Source organism: Ranitomeya variabilis, chromosome 2, assembly GCF_051348905.1.
Source record: "Ranitomeya variabilis isolate aRanVar5 chromosome 2, aRanVar5.hap1, whole genome shotgun sequence".
Lineage (NCBI taxonomy): Eukaryota > Metazoa > Chordata > Amphibia > Anura > Dendrobatidae > Ranitomeya > Ranitomeya variabilis.
The window spans coordinates 304084084-304101308 of record NC_135233.1 but is presented as its reverse complement, the minus strand read 5'-3'; the positions used below and the strand labels follow the sequence as shown (position 1 = coordinate 304101308).

General features: G+C 41.6%; 1 protein-coding gene across 1 annotated transcript in view; it reads left to right on the top strand.

Annotated features, from left to right (window-relative positions):
- The window catches only part of AMOT (angiomotin), a 69065-nt gene that overhangs the window by 10606 nt on the left and 41234 nt on the right, over positions 1-17225 (top strand). The window lies entirely within an intron of this gene.

Sequence of the window (17225 nt, the reverse complement as noted above, 5' to 3'; positions counted from 1 at the left end):
TGCAAATGTGTGTTACAGCATACTTAGCACAAAAATCCAGGGGAAGAGAACAATTATGTGGGTAGAAAGGCAAAATGAGCAATTGTAAGTACACTGGGCTGTATAGTATGATGACTGCAATATATTAAGAGGACAAAAACTTTGATGGGAGAGGAGGAGTGCTGCTTTAACTCTCCCATACAGTGGAGTGCTCTCACAGCCCAGCGCTCCTGTGTGCGCTGTATGAGAAAGCCACCCACTGATATGTTGGCCGGTTGGCCAATCCAAAATTAGACTTGCGTGATTGACCTCTCCCCTGACCATCGGTTGGCTGGTGCCCCTATAAACATTAGACCATTGGCCGAACCTTTTGAAATTGGCAGGTTCAGCTGGCCTTTGTCTGTGTATGTGCATATGATGACTTTTAGACACTCATGAATCCATTGAAGAAAATGTCAGGGGTTTTTTTATTCCTGAGGTTTTTTTTTTTCATTTTATTCCGTGGCAGCTATTTTATTTATTTATTTATTTTTTCATACTTGCCTGTATAAAATAGTGAGCGGCTTACAAATGGAATCCACCTGCAGAAATGGGCAGGTCACTACTAGTGATGAGCAAACGTGTTGGGATAAGGTGTTATCTGAGTATGCTCAGGTGTTAAACGAGTGACTTCAGCATGCTCAAATAATATGTTGGAGTCCTCGCAGCTGCATGTCTCGTGGCTGTGTTGCGACTGTCAAACAGCCACGAGACATGCAGCTGCGGGACTCTAAGCACGCAGAAGACACTCGCTTAGCACTTGAGCATGCTCAGATACCATCTTATCCCAACACGTTCGCTCATCACTAGTCACGTCTTTTAACCGCTTGGGGTCTTTACAAACATGATGCCGGTAAAAGAAACTCAACAGTAAACATCGGAACAGCAAGTCGTTTTTACATTTCAATGCACTCACTGATTTTTTTTAATTTAGTGCTTTTTTTTTTATTTTTTAGGAAGGTTAAGGAGTATACCCACCTGAAAAATGTGTGTCCACATACCCTTATAGCGTATTTGGCATATTGGCGAACTTTTCAGAATAAGCGGTCGTGTGTGTGTGTGCCTGAGGAATAACTGTTTCCACCCACTATATGACTTGTATCCTAGAGGGCGCACACAAATTATAATAGCTGGCTCCTCACCAATGGTATAAAGTAGTGGACCACCATATGTGCGGCGTCTGATGACATCACACTAAATACATCCAGCACTAATATAAAGTAGAATGTCCGCCTTCTCACCCACCATCCACAGAACAAAATCCTTTTAGGGATCAGAAGCATCTCCTTCCAGGCAAGATTATGTGGTCCGTAAGATATTCAGGAAAAAAAAAGTAGAAATATGGAGGAAATTAGCTCTCAGGATAGGCAACTGATGGAATAGTTGAAAATTGTGGGAAAATAGACTTGCATATATCAGGAGGAACAACACACTTGACGACCGCTCGTAGTCTCTCAGTATATGCACCCAGGTCCAATCCACTTCAGATACAGTGTATTTATTGGATAATCCATATAATATAAAGCATACCAAGCTGTTGCTCCATATTTTCCCCCCTCCCTGATATATGTGAGTCTATTTTCTCACCATTTTCAATAAATATTGGTTTCTTAGATTTATTGGCTGTCTGTCCTGAGTGGTGTTTTCCCTCTATTATTTCCTGTATCTGCATTTATTTTACCATTTTTCCACTCTTTGCATCTTTAATATCTTCAAGTTGAGAGAGAGGCAGATTTTTCTGATTAAATTACAAAGTTTATTATATTTGCTTGTATAGTTGATCAAAGTTTGTTGAAACGATATTAGTGACCATTCAAGGAAAGCCCTTTTAGCTGTATTTGCAGTCGCCAGATGATTGTTAATGTGGATCTTTAGCACATTTAAGCAACATTTATAGGATCTGACCAGTTTTACTATCTTTGTCTGACTAAATTAGATTCAGAGCTGGTGTTTGATCTGGTGAAATGGGAGTATTTCTATCTTTCTAGACACCTTATAAAATTCTGTATCGCAGAACACCACACACTGCAGAAAAACACTAAACCCTTCCTTTTATTCTGGCTCAGCCTATTCTCCTCAGTAGTCACCATTTTTTTTAAATTTTATTTTATTCTTTACTTAAATGGGAATTGTACAGACAACAAATATGAATCAATAGTACATACAATGTAATAAACTTTGCAATATACCTTATCAGAGAAATATGCTTCCTTCCCCACTTATGAGCCCACCCTCTCCTCCCCTATCCCCCACCTCTTGCTCAACAAATATGGACTGCCAAAAAGGTGAGGTGTCCAATTACACCTTTAGTGAGAAAATGGCAGACAAAGGCAGATCAGGCTAAGCTTTTCAACAAGACTTTTACCTTACTCCAGAGCTTGATTCACATCTACACTGCTCAGTCCTGCAGTATAAAATCCTCCATACATCTTCTGTTTCTCTCGGTCTGCTACATAGGGAAATAAGAGCAGGATTCGATCTCTGTGCGCTTTGACACATCACAAAAGTTAGTCTCGACCCATTAACTCAGAGTCCATTGCAAAATAAGAGAGAGAGAGCTTGCAGAGGGGAAGCCTGGTGAAAATGCAAGAGCTAAGACGTATACCAGACAGTGTTATTCCTCATGTGAACACATAACATCTTATTCTGAAAAGTTGCTTGAAGGTAGACTTACCCTCTAACGAAGGTTTGGGGTGCTCAGTGTATAGGCTACGCTCCCGAAGAAAAAAACATGAGCTGCATTCCTTTCTTGCCACTTTTATAGATTTCCACATACCTTTTCTGGCAGCTGGTCCTTGGTGCTCAGCCTCTGGCAGCAGGTGGGTTAACTGACATCTCCTGGGGAGTACAAAGGTAGCCTACCTTTTTGTCTTTCTGCTGAATAACCACCTCTAGGAGGTTTGCTGCGGCCTTGAAAAATCTGAAGTATCAGTTGTCCTTTGATCAGTGTCCCCTTGTTAAGTGTATGCAGAGGATTGAAATGACTCAGATTTCCGCCCAGTTCTGGCCTTTGTTCTGCATTCCGCGGTTTTATATTCTTCTTTCCCTCTGGAATCTGCAGCAAACAGATTTCTATCCGCAGTGAAATACACTGATGTCGCCTCCCTGGTATATGTCTGTGGTATGCGTATGTATGTGGGGGCCTGACACAGAACGGCTCTGGCGTCTATGATAGTATAGTGTCAGGATGTAGGGCGGCTAAGATGCTTACAGAAAGGCCAGTGTGTATTAGTAAGGGCGCTTGCACATTTTGTTGTGGCACCCATTCATTGGTCCTGTTGGGGTTTACGCAAGAACACCCCAGAAAACAGGATTTGGCATATGTACCGGCAGAATGAACGTTTGCTCTGTCGTGCATCATCCTGGAGACGAACACTGCGTCTCCTTCCTCTTTATAAAAAGAGCGTTCACTCTTAGGCCAAATTATTATTTGGTGATTTTTGCATTCTGGCCTTTACAATATTCTATTGCAGTAACCACCCCACAAAAACAAACCGTTGTTTCCATATATTACAGCCTAAATGTATCATGGACCTGCAGCATTTATTCTAATATCAGCAGCATTGCCTTTAGCTGGTGATGGTGTGTCTGGTTTTCTGCTTTTCAGAATTGCTCCCACCAGTTCGTAAATTGGGGTCCTTGGTGCCCTCTAGATTGTCACGCTTTTGAGTACTGTAGCTTTTTGAAACCTGTGGATCTCACAATATCGATTTCTCTTAAAGGAGAACTGGCACATTAACCAGGCAATGTAATCCGACAGCAGCATTTTATGGAGCTGGAGAGGTTGAGCGGGTTTGTGGAACTAGATCAGAATACCTTGTATTAAAGTCATTTAAATGCTTTATTCTGTTGTTTGGAGGCAGACGGTTGGTTGTAATGATCGACTGACTGAAAGCCTTCATTGTGTATACAGAGATGGCTGTCAGTCACTAATTAGGGCAACCCTGTTGTCCCCTTAGCTCTGAAAGTTAATTACTGTAAATGCTGTACAAGTTATAGGAATTCTTTTCCCGCAAAGCTATGTATATATGAGTGCCGCTTCTGTGCTAGAGTGCTTACTATTTCCAAGCTCACAGGGTTCCTATACCTAGTTGTAATGTAGACACTCGTCCATGAACATGAAACCGAACGGGGTTTGTCTAGTTTACATATAAATAAACACATTTGTTTCTTCTATAAATATGTAGAACGTCCGAATATAGTTGTGGTTCCCTAACTTCACTAATGTTCTGGGTTCTCTATTGTTCTTTGGTCAAAGCAGCTCCACTGCTGGTCTGTGCTGGGTCTGTGCCGGCATGTCCTCAGTGGTGATCACAAAGGGGGCTGGCTGCCTGGCTAATTTCAGGAGGAAATGCAATCCTCATCCGCCATTCTATATATTTATATCTAAAAGACAAAACAGATTTTAGGATTGAACTTTTTAGGCCTGAGACCGTATGACATTGTAATTGGAGAATAGATATGGCTGGCGGTCAAATATGCGACTTGTCTCCAACAGGTAAAGATTGGATTTATTTTCTTTAAAAGAAAACATCAAGTGGCCATTAGGTTCGGTCTACACAGCAGCATTGACATTACCGTGTCTCATTGCAAATGACTTCTACAATGTTGCACTGCAAACTGCGACTTCCTGCTACACAAGATCGGAAATGTTTCCAAATGAGTTGGATTTTTTTGTTGCCAGACTCCTTTACCATAGACTTCAGTGCAAGTCCCATGTCACTTGCACCATGACTGTTTTGTTGCAGCAAAATCGGAGCTCAAAATTATCATGTGACAGCAAATCGTAGAGTTATATATATACAGTATATATATATATATTTCATTGCGCATATTTTGGAGAATTGCTGTCGTGCGACAAATGTCACTGTGTAGCCCCGGCCATAGAAAACTTCCTCATATAGCAGATTGGATAAGGTGTTATCTGAGCATGCTTGAATGCTAACTGGGTGTCTTTGGCACGCTCGAAAAATGTGTTTGAGTCCCCGTCTCACGGCTGTTCCACAGCAGCAACACATGTAGGGATTGTCTGTTTGTTGTGTTGCGGCTGTCAAACAGCCGAGAGAGATGCAACCGTGGGGACTCGAACATATTATTTGAGCACGCTGAAGTGACTCGATTAACACCCGAGCATGCTCAGATAACATCTTATCCCAGCATGTCCGCTCATCACTACTCAAGATCACTAAAATATATACCGCCACTTCAGAATTCACAGATCACAGCAGTTGACATTTGTTTATTTTTTATTGCAGTGAATCTATAAAATAAACAAAGCCCCCCCCCCAAAAAAAAAATATTTATATAAAAATTCATAGTAATTTAATTTGATGTTAAATAAAACTCCAGATTCAAACTATGTTTACGTCTAAAATAAATCTGCCTTGTGGGGTTTTACAGTACAAGTTATCACCTATCAGATCGGCACTGGATCCTGGAACCCCATCAGTTGCTAGAATATTGCCTTCCTCCTGGCCATAAAATAGAGGCGTGTAAAAACAAAATGGACAGGCAGGTAGTTTACGAGCCCTGCTTCTCCATGCTAGTGTATGACACGTATAAGGGTGGCCTATGTTCTTCACAATCTTTAGGTATCTACAAAGCCCTAGATGTGCAACCTGCTGCTGCTCCATTCAACCAGGGGACCACAGGGGGATACAAGTCCCCAATCTGGGGGTTGCAGCAGTGGGATAAACCTCTGTAGTTATCACCAACAATTACAGACTGATGGACAGAGTAACATGGAAGCTGGAATCTGATGGGTTGTAATGAGCAACTGCTTCTCATCTGCAGCAGTTTTGATATATATAGTATCTCCCATTTTCCAGCATTTACAATTCTCATTTCTAGCTCTGGGAAAATGTTTAATGATTACTTACGGTAATTTTCTTTTACCCTGTGTGTATGGGTTGTTCCTGATTCTACATGGTGACTCAGTCTGTGTGGTATGGATAGTCAGTGCTGGCGTGGATCCATACACCTGCTTCTCACCACACCCTACATTGCAGAAGAATGCGGACAGCGCTGGAATATGTTTACTGAACCACACGAGTTACTCTCGTTACCTGTTTAATTTGCATTTTGTACTACTTCACCATAGTGCTCATTCACAGCAGTCTAGCACATAAAGAAAAACAGCAAAATTGTAGTTTTGCATGGGGAATGTAACTCCATAATACTGCAGAGGCATATGCTATTTAGGTGCTGGTTGGGAATCTGTCGCAAGGATTTTGTCCACCTAATATGGGAGTAGCATGATGTAGGGACTGAGACCCTGATTCCAGCAATGTGTCTCTTACTAGGCTGCTGTATAATTCTGATAAAATCCCTGTTTTATCAGCAGGAGATTATCACTAGGGGACTAGTTAACCTGCTGGCATGTAATTCTCCATATTCATGATACAGGAAAGAAAAATATCTTGGTACCGTGTTTGCCAGTAGATAGAAAAATATTTAGAATTGAGTGTCCTCAGTGGTTGATACCTTTTAATGGCTAACTGAAAAGATGGTAACAAATTGCAAACTTTCGAGACTACACAGGTCTCTTCATCAGGCACGGACTAAGGGTACATTTCCACTGCCGAGAGACAAATCGGTCCGTAATCTGGACCGAAAAAAGGGATGTAGCGTATGCGATTGTCATGCGAGTGTCATGCGAGTGCAATGCGATTTTTAATCGCACCATCCGTTTTACATCCGTATGACATCCGTATTACTGTCCGATTTGTACGCACCGGTGTCCTTTGAAAAGCCGGCAAATCAGTGCTGTGTACAGTAAAATCACACTGACAGGTTAGAATAGAGTAGATATATACACATAGAATAGGTATATATACATATATATATGTCAGTGAGACACCTATATATGTATATTTATATTTAATGCAGCGCAAGATAGCATTAAAGCCGCTAATTCAATTACCGGCTTTTTCTTTCTCCTTCCCATACCCGACAGGATATGAGACATGGTTTACATACAGTAAACCATCTCATATCCCCCTTTTTTTTTGCATATTCCATACTACTAATTTTAGTAGTGTGTATGTGCAAAATTTCGGCGCTGTAGCTATTACATTTAAGGGTTAAATCGCGGAAAAAAATGGCGTGTGCTCCCACGCAATTTTCTCCGCCAGAGTAGTAAAGCCAGTGACTGAGGGCAGATATTAATAGCCAGGAGAGGGTCCATGGTTATTGGCCCCCCGTGGCTAAAAACATCTGCCCCCAGCCACCCCAGAAAAGGCACATCTGGAAGATGCGCCTATTCTGGCACTTGGCCTCTCTCTTCCCACTCCTGTGTAGCGGTGGGATATGGGGTAATGAAGGGTTAATGTCACCTTGCTATTGTAAGGTGACATTAAGCCAGATTAATAATGGAGAGGCGTCAATTATGACACCTATCCATTATTAATCCAATTGTATGAAATGGTTAAAAAAACACACACACATGATTAAAAAGTATTTTAATGAAATAAGCACACAGGTTGATTTAATATTTTATTGCTCTCTCAATCCATGTGATGACCCTCGCTTGGAAAAATAATAAACCAACAATATACATACCCTCTCTGATGAACTGTCACGTCCCACGATGTAAATCCATCTGAAGGGGTTAAAATATTTTACAAGCAGGAGCCCTGCTATAATGCAGCTGTGCTTGTAAGCCCCGGGGAATGAAGGAAATGTAGGTCAATGACCTATAGTTACCTTCAGTCGCGGTGATGCGCCCCCTGGTGGATGTCCTCATATGACCTGGAGCGTGGGAAAAAGTTCCCAGGCTGCAGTTCATGAGAACATCCAGCAGGGGCGCATCACCGCACTGAATGTAAATATAGATCACTCTGCTTTCCTTTCAGCACCCGGGGATTACAGACACGAGCGAGTGGTTTATCGCAGCTCCTGCTTGTAATATTAGTTAACCCCCTCAGATGGATTACCTCGTGGGACGTGACAGTTTATCGGAGGGTATGTATATTGTGTGTTTATTATTTTGCCAAGCAAGGGTGTTGCTGATGGATTGAGAGAGCAATAAATTATTAAAACAACCTGTTTGTTTCTTTCATTAAAATACTTTTTAATCATGTGTGGTTTTTTTAACCCTTTCATACAATTGGATTAATAATGGATAGGTGTCATAATTGATGCCTCTCCATTATTAATCTGGCTTAATGTCACCTTACAATAGCAAGGTGGCATTAACCCTTCATTACCCCATATCCCACCGCTACACGGGAGTGGGAAGAGAGTGGCCAAGTGCCAGAACAGGCGCATCTTCCAGATGTGCCTTTTCTGGGGTGGCTGGGGGCAGATGTTTTTAGCCACGGGGGGGCCAATAACCATGGACCCTCTCCTGGCTATTAATATCTGTCCTCAGTCACTGGCTTTACTACTCTGGCGGAGAAAATTGCGCGGGAGCCCACGCCAATTTTTTCCGCGATTTAACCCTTAAATTTAATAGCTACAGCGCCGAAATTTTGCACATACACACTACTAACATTAGTAGTGTGGAATATGCAAAAAAAAAAGGGGGATATGAGATGGTTTACTGTATGTAAACCATGTCTCATATCCTGTCGGGTATGGGAAGGAGAAAGAAAAAGCCGGTAATTGAATTAGCGGCTTTAATGCTATCTTGCGCTGCATTAAATATAAATATACATATATAGGTGTCTCACTGACATATATATATATATATGTATATATACCTATTCTATGTGTATATATCTACTCTATTCTAACCTGTCAGTGTGATTTTACTGTACACCGCGCTGAATTACCGGCTTTTCAAAGGACACCGGTGCGTAAAAATCGGACAGTACTCGCATGGTGCGAGTGCTGTGCGATTTTTTTCTCGCACCCATTGACTTGCATTGGCGAGTCTCGTCCGAGAATCGCAGCAATACGCAGCTTGCTGCGATTTTTTTCTCAGTCCGATTTCGGCTGAGAAAAAAATCGCAAATGAAAAGACACCTATTGAATAACATTGGTCCGAGTGCAATCCGATTTTTTTATCGGATTGCACTCGTCCGTTTTCCTCGCCAGTGGAAATGAGCCCTAAAGCAAATTCTGAAGAATCACATATTTATCCACAACACAGCACAGAACTGTCATTATGGGAGAGTGATAAACAGTTGTGTCCATAAATATTGGAAAGTTCCTAAATTAGGAGTGAATGTTTTGTTATCCTCTGATTGGGGTCTGATTCTGTTATGATGACCCCACATAGTCTGAAGTGCAAACTCCTTAATTGATGTAAAAAGACATAAATCCATGCGACACATTCATTCCTGCACTAAGTATGTCCTCTCCTGTCCTCTCCAACAGCTGCAGGAACCTTTCCTTGCAACCAGAAAAAAATGTAAAACCTGTCCATTTATAATGACCACGGACAAGATAAAGATCCCCAATTCACATCAGGACTACAAGGTCCCAGGTACCTTCAGCTGCATCACATCTAATTTGGTGTACTTAATTATTTATACTAAATGTCCAACTGGGGGTCTGTATGTTGGGGAGACAGGGCAAAAACTGAGAACAAGGATAAATTCTCACCGCCATACAATAAAAGAAAAAAGAATGGATCTACTTGTGGGCAAACATTTTTGTATGCCTGATCATAACACCATGGACTTGAAATTACTTGTATTGAAAGGTAGCTTTAAATCTCAGAGAGACTGGAGAATCTGGGAGTATAAACTTATGACGACCTTTGACACACTTAGTGCAGGAATGAATGTGTCGCATGGATTTATGTCTTTTTACATCAATTAAGTAATTTGCACTTCAGACCATGTGGGGTCATCATAACAGAACCAGACCCCAACCAGAGGATAACAAAACATTCACTCCTAATCTAGGAACTTTCCAATATTTATGGACACAACTGTTTATCACTTATCACTCTCCCATAATGACAGTTCTGTGCTGCGTTGTGTATAAATATGTGATTCTTCAGAATTTGCTTTAGTCCGTGCCTGATGAAGAGACCTGTGTAGTCTCGAAAGCTTGCAATTTGTTACCATCTTTTCAGTTAGCCATTAAAACGTATCAACCGCTGAGGACTCTCAGTTCTAAATATTTTTCCATATTCATGAGCTCTGTATAACTACTCATCACTGATTGGCAGCTTTCTGCCTATGCACAGTGTACACAGAAAGCTGCCAGTCAGTGGTGTGGGTGGGGTTATAAAGAGCTCAGCATTCAGAGAACTGCTAGATCTGCAGCGGAGAAAATGGATATTTTATCAAAACTGAAGCAAGCTTCAAAGTGAGTGATAAATCACTGGGATCAGGGTTCGTATTCGGTCACGTGGTAGTAAGTGAAAGCTGTGCTCCTGCTTGTACAATCACAGGAGCTGAATGACAGAGAGTCCGACACTGCAATGAAGAAAAGCACTCCTTTCTTTTCAAACATCCGTAAACTGCGCAAGTTTGATAATCAAACTCACCGCTATACAGAGATCTTACGTCTACATCAAGCTACAACGAGGAACGATGGAGCCAGTCCTCTAGCTGGCACCTTTCATATCTCACTCAGGTTCCTATTCTCATCTTTATGTGGCCAGAATGGATCATCGCTTCTTATTTTTCCAGCAGTTACTAAAGATGATCAAATCCGTCAAGACTCAAATTCCTCAGATTTTTTTTTTTCAGGGAAATTCAACTTTCAGCGAAATTGTCTGTGAATTGAATGTTCTGTATTCTGTTCTGTGGTCTCTCCAAACCCCAGAGAATTCTAAATCTAAGTTGTTAAAGGGGGAAGGGGAGAAAAGACGTGCTGAACCAGATGGTGAGGTGAGTATTATAATAATAATTAATAATTTTTTTCAATTTTTTTTACTTTTCTTAAAAAAAAATAAAATATATATATATATATATATATATATATATATATATATATATATATATATATATATATATATATATATATATATATATATATATATTATACAGTCATGGCCAAATGTATTCACACCCGTGCAATTCTGTAAGATAATACTCAGTTTCTTCCTGCAAACACAAATTCTTTGGTATTATTATCTTCATTTAATTTGTCTTAAATGAAAAAACACAAAAAGAATTGTTCTAAAGACAAATTGGATATAATTCCACACCAAACATAAAAAGAGGGGGTGGACAAAAGTGTTGCCACTATTTGAAAAATCATGTGATACTTCCCTAATTTGTGTAATTAACAGCACCTGTAACTTACCTGTGGCACCTAACAGGTGTTGGCAATAACTAAATCACACTTGCAGCCAGTTGACATGGATTAAAGTTGACTTAACCTCTGCCCTGTGTCCTTGTGTGTATCACATTGAGCATGGAGAAAAGAAAGAAGACCAAAGAACTGTCTGAGGACTTGAGAAACCAAATTGTGAGGAAGCATGAGCAATCTCAAGGCTACAAGTCCATCTCCAAAGACCTGAATGTTCCTGTGTCTACCGTGTGCAGTGTCATCAAGAAGTTTAAAGCCCATGGCACCGTGGCTAACCTCCCTAGATGTGGACAGAAAAGAAAAATTGACAAGAGATTTCAACGCAAGATTGTGCGGATGTTGGCTAAAGAACCTCGACTAACATCCAAACAAGTTCAAGCTGCCCTGCAGTCCAAGGGTACAACAGTGTCAACCCGTACTATCCGTCGGCATCTGCATGAAAAGAGACTGTATGGTAGGAGACCCAGGAAGACCACACTTCTTACCCCGAGACATAAAAAAGCCAGGCTGGAGTTTGACAAAACTTACCTGAAAAAGCCTAAAACGTTTTGGAAGAATGTTCTCTGGTCAGATGAGACAAAAGTAGAGCTTTTTGGGCAAAGGCATCAACATAGAGTTTACAGGAGAAAAAAGAGGCATTCAAAGAAAAGAACACGGTCCCTACAGTCAAACATGGCGGAGGTTCCCTGATGTTTTGGGGTTGCTTTGCTGCCTCTGGCACTGGACTGCTTGACCGTGTGCATGGCATTATGAAGTCTGAAGACTACCAACAAATTTTGCAGCATAATGTTGGGCCCAGTGTGAGAAAGCTGGGTCTCCCTCAGAGGTCATGGGTCTTCCAGCTGGACAATGACCCAAAACACACTTCAAAAAGCACTAGAAAATGGTTTGAGAGAAAGCACTGGAGACTTCTAAGGTGGCCAGCAATGAGTCCAGACCTGAATCCCATAGAACACCTGTGGAGAGATCTACAAATGGCAGTTTGGAGAAGGCACCCTTCAAATATCAGGGACCTGGAGCAGTTTGCCAAAGAAGAATGGTCTAAAATTCGAGCAGAGCATTGTAAGAAACTCATTGATGGTTACCGGAAGCGGTTGGTCGCAGTTATTTTGGCTCAAGGTTGTGCAACCAAGTATTAGGCTGAGGGTGCCAATACTTTTGTCTGGCCCATTTTTGGAGTTTTGTGTGAAATGATCAATGTTTTGCTTTTTGCTTCATTCTCTTTTGTGTTTTTTCATTTAAGACAAATTAAATGAAGATAATACCAAAGAATTTGTGTTTGCAATCATTTTCAGGAAGAAACTGAGTATTATCTGACAGAACTGCAGGGGTGTCAATACTTTTGGCCATGACTGTATATATGAGAAACAGCGAATTTCAAGCAAATCCATATTCTGGAGTTTGCAGATTTTTGTAAAATCAAAGAGAATTCAATTGAATAAATTCACTCTGCTGGTTACACATCACCCAGTGTTACACGGCGCACAAGTGTTTCGCGATGACTATGCCAGTGGTAACTGTAACATGGAGGACCAAAAAGAAAGTTCCCCATACTTATAGACAAGACTGCATATTTAGGTATATGGCAGAAAACATTAATACTTTATTTTTGCACAAAACCTACCAAATGGCTCCAAAATAATTGAACACATGTTAAATAAAGTGTCTTAAAAACAAGACTGGGGAAAAAGGAATCTTAATTGGGTAATATTCATGGAAACGTAATAATTTGTGTAATCAGAAGGTTTATAGCCTGTCCCACATTACTCATCCTGTAGCAGCCATATGGAAGCAGAACCCAAATCATTTGTCTGGATAATAATTAAATATTGGTATTTTCTTATACATACCGTAAATAAGACAGCACATCAAGTTATATGTATGTGACATAATTTATTTATTTTTTTATATATAACTTTGCATTCATCATAGGCTGAGGGGAAAAAAAACTGGAAAAACCCTTTAATCCACAAAGCTGAATGTACTGAACTAAAAATAATATTTTATGGATCCAAGACACTAAAGATACATGGTGCTGGCTGCCTGCAGCACCGTGGTTGTTGGCGCAGGAGAGCCGTGGATGTTGGTGTGGAGCGCCGTGGTGGTCTGCGCTGGCCGCCTGGAGCACCGTGGTGGTCTGCGCTGGCCGCCTGGAGCACCGTGGTGGTCTGCGCTGGCCGCCTGGAGCACCGTGGTGGTCTGCGCTGGCCGCCTGGAGCACCGTGGTAGTCTGCGCTGGCCGCCTGGAGTGCCGTGGTGGTCTGCGCTGGCCGCGTGGAGCGTCGTGGTGGTCTGCGCTGGCCGCCTGGAGCACCGTGGTGGTCAGCTCTGGCCGCCTGTATAACTATCAATATGTAAAATCTTGATATCTAAAAAGTGCTAGCAAAATATTGAAAAATAATGTCCTATTTACTCAAGTCAGTCTTACAGGTATGATAGATTAAAGCCTAGTCCTGTAATTCCATGCTAATAGCTGCCATTAGTCCTTCACAGTCTCTGACAAAGGGAAGGAAGTTCACAAACCAGTTTGATTTCCTGCAGTTTTTAATCTATCGTTTTACTACTGAGAATCTTTTGCATTCAGGCAAATGTTACTAAGGACATTCTGCAATCTTTCAGAAATGTCTGACGCTTATTTTTGACTTTATCTGTCTTATTTGGGTGTTCTATAGATGGGGTACACTTGGTCCTGGGTCATATTAACCTGTTAGCTCCCTAGGTGCAGTATCGGCACAATGGTCATTGGGATGAGTCTCTGTATCCAGACTGGTTATTGATGCAGATTGCCTCACAATAACCTTTGTGATGAGGAAACGCTGCTCTCTGCCGTGGTGAGCGGAGGTATGTTACTACACCCTGTGATTTTAGATTAGACAGGGTGCCTTACTTACACGTGCCAAAGCTGCATGTATCCAGTAAACAGTGCAGGCTTGGACCTGTACGAGAAAATGATATCATTGATAGACCTGGAGGAAACGATTGATCATTGCATGTATTTGTGTTGTAAGTCCAGATCAGCATCGTAGAGAACTTTCCTTTCTTCGACCTCTTTCTGAAGAACATATGACTATACTGACACCTTTTTATGGTTCTAGATTTACTAATCATTGGTGGAAATAGACGACAGATGAGAATACCCATTGGTTATTGTGGTGTAATATTACAATTAATGAACGACTTCAGGAAGCCGCCGAGTCTCGGCAGAATGGACTATTCATTGTGTCCTGCATTGCTGCGGTCTCGGGGGCTGAGCCGTATGTGCCCATTGTTTGGGATATGCTGGTAGAGTATAACATATCACCTCAGGGCAGCGCTCGCCCTCCATGTATCTGTGCCTGAACCTGTCATTTTGGGAGTATCTAATTTATTAGGTTTATGTTACAATGTAAGGAAAGGTCGGGTGATATTAAACAACGCACCTCGTCTTGTGAACCTGGGGGTGAGAGGTTAATCCTGATGGGGTTTTTGCTATTTTCTGGTGAAATTTGAGTAAAGGAAATGGCAAAGTGTTGCTTTGAAATGATCCAGTCTGTGTCCTCTGATTGGAGTTTAGTGTCAGGAGATCTGTCAATGAGGAACAAAAACTTATCCAAACTGAAAGGTGTGGAAGACGTCTAAGGCAATCCTTACCAGATACGACGTGCATTATATTCTTGATAGTCTAATAGAAAAAAAAATGACTAATTTAATGTGCATTTTGTTTTATAAATGTTATAATACTTTGTCAAACTGGACAATAGATGTCCGTCCATTGTTTAGCTAGGCTTATGCATGAGAAGTGACGAGCCTTCAATGTTATTTTTGCTTGGCTTGGTCTACAGGCCACTTGCCAGATTTGTTTGCAGCAAATCTAATACAGATCAGGAAACGATTCTACAGATCTACGTTTGGTTCTGACACATATATTTTATTATGGAATTTCCAAAAGAATTGTCCTGCTGCATATTTTATATACCGTATCACGAGTCTATTTTTTTTTTCATGCCGGAAATATCCACAACGTGTAGATGAGACTTGTTGATTCTGCTCTACTTTGCTGTTACTGTATTGGGATGTCCACTTGCCTCTGGATAGTCCACCCTGGAGATAATACCCAACGAATGCACATAGAACCCGATTCATCCAAGCTTTTACTCCTGTATTCTGGTGCAAAAAAATTAGAAATTTTGCATAATATTGGCGCAACTCAAGGCTGTGCTAAAATTTTGCGAAATTTGGTGTTCTTCCGCCATTTTCGCCCACCTCCAATAAAGTGGGCAAGACTGGGGCATGGCAACCACTTGTCTCCTGCTAAGTATAAATGCCACACGACTGTTTTGCAGCCGTGATCAAGTCTCACAAAACCATTTGCGTTTAGTTGCCCTTATGGAGCTGTGCATTGCTATACAATGTGACATTGCGTGACAGCACTTACTGTCCATTAATGGACGCCACCTCTAACATTAAATCCTGCCGGGACACTTACTCCGTCTGTTTTCTAATTGGAGTTTTCTTTGTTGGGTATCCCGACACAGTATCTGACCGTAGGGATGGCTAGAGATTGGAGAACTGGACCTGTGATGACTCTGCTTTTTTGTGTTCTTTGGTTAGGCTTTGCTCAGCAGGGCATGTGGAATAGCATGTATGGGCCATTTTACCTTCTTGAAGGCCTTGCTGCCATTTTCCTCACCCGTCTGTCACTTCCTTACAGCTTTCTAGCTTGTCATCTACAAAGAATGTGGACTGGGTGTTTGCTGTTGTGTTTTACGATCCACCCTCCACCTTTCATAGGTTATACTACCTAAGGTGTCTGATTATGCCTTACTTTATAGAAATGCTGCAATGGTTTGATTGATATGATTTCGTTCTCCAAACGAATGTGAGTAAAAAATGTATTTATTTATTTTACCAACGTACAAATCAAGGAAAGGCGATATTGTAATATTAGCTGCAGTCTGAGGTGGAAATGTATTATATCATCTTCCAGCACTACATGCAAACATTTTTTTGATTATTACCATTGCAGTTGATGAACATGTTAAAAAAATGGGTTAAATGGCAATTTCACTTGTAATATTACACTGCATGAGTGATCTGATAATAACTCGTAGCTACATTTCATATGTCTTATATGACAGGCCATATATGCTCTGCAGAGCCCCATCTTTAGTGGAGCGCCGCTGCGCATGCTCATATGTCTTATATGATCCACCATATATGCTCTGCAGAGCCCCGTCTTTAGTGGAGCGCCGCTGCGCATGCTCATATGTCTTATATGATCCACCATATATGCTCTGTAGAGCCCCATCTTTAGTGGAGCGCCGCTGCGCATGCTCATATGTCTTATATGACAGGCCATATATGCTCTGCAGAGCCCCGTCTTTAGTGGAGCGCCTCTGCACATGCTCATATGTCTTATATGATCCGCCGTATATGCTCTGCAGAGCCCTGTCTTTAGTGGAGCGCCGCTGCGCATGCTCATATGTCTTATATGACCCGCCATATATGCTCTGCAGAGCCCCGTCTTTAGTGGAGCGCCGCTGCGCATGCTCATATGTCTTATATGAACCGCCGTATATGCTCTGCAGAGCCCCGTCTTTAGTGGAGCGCCGCTGCGCATGCTCATATGTCTTATATGACCGCCGTATATGCTCTGCAGAGCCCCGTCTTTAGTGGAGCGCCGCTGCGCATGCTCATATGTCTTATATGACCCGCCATATATGCTCTGCAGAGCCCCGTCTTTAGTGGAGCGCCGCTGTGCATGCTCATATGTCTTATATGAACCACCATATATGCTCTGCTGAGCCCCACCTTTAGTGGAGCGCCGCTGCGCATGCTCAATCTCCGCTCCATTCATTGTTTTTGGGACTGCTATGCAAAGCTGTGCACTGTAGTCAGCCATTTCCGGCAGTCCCATTGACAATTAATGGATCAGAGGACTAGCATGCACAACTGTACTTTATTCAAGAGGGCCCTCTTCAGATTCTTTTTCTAAGACCCCGATCTTGAGCTTA